Below are 4045 nucleotides of genomic sequence, written 5' to 3' on the forward strand. Positions count from 1 at the left end.
TTTAAGTAATCAAATGTCGGTATCTATCGGTATTGGTAGACATCATTTTAAGTGATCAAATATCGGTATCGGTAGATGTCATTGTAAGCGATCAAATATCAGTATCTATCTGTATCGGTAGACGTCATTGTAAGTAATCAAATATCAGTATCTATCGGTATCAGTAGACGTCATTGTAAGTAATCGATTATCAGTATCTATCGGTAGATGTTATTTTATGTACTCAAATATCTGTATCTATTGGTATCGGTAGATGTCATTGTAAGTGATTGAAAATTAGTATCTATTGTTATCAGTAGATGTCATTCTAAGTCAGTGGTTCTCAAATGGGGGGACCCAATTTTATGACATTTTATAAAATATATTAATTTATCAGAAATTCTGTGTAATGAAAACTCAAAAAAATAAGGCTACTTATCAACAGCAATAGGTTTTATAATTTAATATGTTTTTTTTATTCAAATTATAAGTTTTAGAATGTTTTATGGTATACATTTTCTTTTAGGGGGCCACGAAATAATGCACCGTACCCAAGGGGGCCCGCATGCCGAAAAAGTTTGAGAACCACTGTTCTAAGTAATCAAATATCATTATCTATCGCTATGATTTTAAGTAATTGAACATCAGTATCTATTGATATCGGTAGACGGCATTTTAAGTAACCAAACATCGGTATCTATTGATATCGGCAGATGTCATCGTAAGTATCTGTATCTATCGGTATCGCTAGATGTCTTTTTAAGTAATCGAATATCGGTATCGGCATAGACATTTTTTATCAGTGTATCTCTAATAATATTGTCTTTTGAAGGCAGATATTGCAAATCTGAGCTCAATTTGTGACACTTGCTGTCTTTCCATTACCCTTCAAATTGCGCAAATTGAAATAGCGAATTGAAATGCACCCAATGGAAACATAGAAATTTTGAATAAACTCCCATATTTCACCAAAAAGTTATTACACTCGGGAAGGGAGGTTTTACAGGCAATTCGAAAAAAGAATTTATCACAAAACTGCAATGGAAACAGGTCACCTGACATGCGTAAAGTCACATGATTGGAGGACAAGACAGTAGAGATGTGGTCGACTTCATGTGGCATCACAAAAACCAGCGGATAACATCAAAATACGGCAAGAGGGATTCGGGAGTCAACTGCTCTGTATGCTTTTGAGTCGCTCTTGCTTTATTTTGATGTCATCCGCATGTCGGTCTGCGCCACGCCGTAGGAAGTCAAACACACCCATCATCGTGGTTTTTGGAATGACTTATCATCATGAGACAACAAAATGACATTTTATCACATAACATCGGTTATGGAAATGTTGTAATTTGGCAATAGTTTTTGGTCGGCATTTACAAAATAACACTAACGTTTGGCACAAATCTTTATGCTACTGTTGAGATCTCTTCTTTCTGCCTCTTTCTCTTAGGGGAAATATCTGAAGAGACTTAAGCAAAATTTCCATTTGTGTTTAGGAAAAATGACTACTAAGATACTAAAGAGATCTCACCTGTGATATTACTTATAAATTATCATCTCAATCTATACATGTTTCTATAGATTTTACATAGAGATATACAGAAGTCCAGTGGTTGTTAGGTATGGTAAGATCTAATTGTCACAAAACCAGTCATAATGGTCTTTTTATTGAGACATGTCATTTCAACGTTGAATAAATAAGCTTCCCATTGATGTATGGTTTGGTAAGATAGGACAATATTTGGCAACTATTTAAAAATCAGATAATGTATTGTTGGATGTTACTACAAATATACCCATGCTACTTATGACTGGTTTTGTGGTCCAGGGCCACAACTGTCAAAACCTTTCCCAATTAGAAAGAAAGAAAGAAGGTGCGGTTTAGATAAAAGAGTGAGTTTATTAAAGGTATTACTCATATGGTATCATATTGCATGCGAATCAGCTCATAACACTAAAGTCTGTCACCACCTCATCAAGAATGTTCACTCATGAAACAGACTTTTTATTGTAACTTCCCGCTGTCTGAAATCACAACACGTCTGCTACAATGACCGAACGAATGTGCTTTACATTTTGAAAGGTGCGATTTTATCAAGGGAAGCATATCGGTGTCCATTTACACAGTTGTGTTTCCACAGACTCCTGCGAACGAGAGACTGGAAAAGGAAGAAATTTGGGTTGCTCCTTTCATCGACTGTGGTGTGCTACACTTGTTTCAGCCAAAGCCCCCCTCTTAACCCCTACCTCTCTTTCCCTCGCTCTAGTAGACTCCAGATGTGCCGTGGCTCCAGCGTGGCTGACATATACAGTAAATCGCCATCTGAGGGCTCGTCAATCTATGGAGCAGTGATGGAGTGAACCCAAGCTCAGAGGAGCGAACGTGAGCTCGGCACCATAGACCCTCACCACCCCCACCCCCAATGATGCGGACGCTCGGGGAGGTTTGGATGATGGAGCTCCCCAGAGGTTTGAGGAGAGACCGGGGGAGAGAGAGAGAGGGGTTTGTGAACTGCTACGGAGGCGGAAACTAGAAGCCAAGAAACATTTTCTTAAGAAGCCAAGCAAGTTGAGTGCCACAAAGAAGCAGAGATCACAAGTAAATGGTGCCTTCAGATTATAATATATGTCACTGACTCACTACCATACATTACTATGGTTATACATTTAATACTATAGTATATTATTTGCAATGGATGACTTCAGTGCTGGGAGTCAAATGTTGATTTATTACAAAATTCACTTATAGACAAATATTTAAATACACTCAAAGTGTGACCAGTCCAAAAGTCTCGATTCTTGAGACCTCAGCACGCACTTCCAGATGTAAATCGTTCATCACCGTGCGAATGTTTAGCACAGATGCAAATTCTGTTAACTCCTCCACTCCACGCGAAACGAAGCGAACCTCTGGGAACGATCGGGGTGAAGGAGCAAAAGACTGCAGAAAAACAAATGTTCTCTCTTTTAAACAAGACAATAAACAGAGAGAATGAGGGTGTTCGGAGGTTTCATCACTTTTATAAACACACTGGAGACTTCGAAATTGACCAAGAACTGGGCGATGCGTCAATGGCGAGCAGAGCCGGAGAGGTTGGGAAAGAATTGTGCTGATGTTAGATAAACTTTTCAAAGAGAAGGTTACAGCAGTCTTTACTCACTCGCTCGATGACATCCACAGCGCTGTCGCATTAAGGGCAGATCATTTTTGGGGGGATATGTGTGTGTATGTGTGATTATGGGTGAAATATGTGTGTGTGTGTTTGCGTCTGGCTATGTGATAAGGGCATTTAGTCGGACTGACTCAAACCCTGGGAAAATGAGTGGGCTGGAATGTATGAAGAAACAGCATCTGTGCGCACACACATAAATGAGGTTCACTTAGGGCCTATTTACACTTAACCACTTATGCATCTTGAAAATGGGTTGTTATGTGATATTTGTACATTCCATTTACACTTGGCCATGTACTTGTCTGCAAAAACGATAAAAACGCCTATTATACACTGTATCTGCTATGCACATGCTACACTGTCAGTAAAAATAGCAGTACCTTTTATAAAAGGTCCGGTGAACTCTTTAGGTGCAAAGGTGCCCAGGTGACACAGGGTCCGTGTATATCCAAAAAAGATGGAGTTTATCTTTGCAATAAAGCTAATGCTGGCCAACCAACTTTTAGTTAGCGTGCATTACTCCTCACATTATTATGAAATGCATCCTATAAGAAAAAAACCTATTAGGTGACCCTGCCTAGTCCTTGCAGACTACAGTAGTTGGCTTTCAAAAACTTTCATGAATAATCATGCATGGAAATATAGGTCTCCTAAATGATTGGTGCTTATAAATGCATATACCAGTGGTGTGTGTGTGTGGATGGCTGAAGTTCAAACCCTCGTCATCCTCATGCTGGCAGAATGCGGTTGGAGAAATGTGTCGCCAACTTCCTGTGGAATCCCCGTTCTTCAGTGCACATATTTGGGGCTGTGAGAGTGTGTGAGTAACCGACCCAGGCGTCAGCGAGCTGATTATTTTCACTGACCCGAGTCTGTCTCCTGCTGGGTGT

This window comes from Paramisgurnus dabryanus, chromosome 22 (genome assembly GCF_030506205.2).
Source record: "Paramisgurnus dabryanus chromosome 22, PD_genome_1.1, whole genome shotgun sequence".
Lineage (NCBI taxonomy): Eukaryota > Metazoa > Chordata > Actinopteri > Cypriniformes > Cobitidae > Paramisgurnus > Paramisgurnus dabryanus.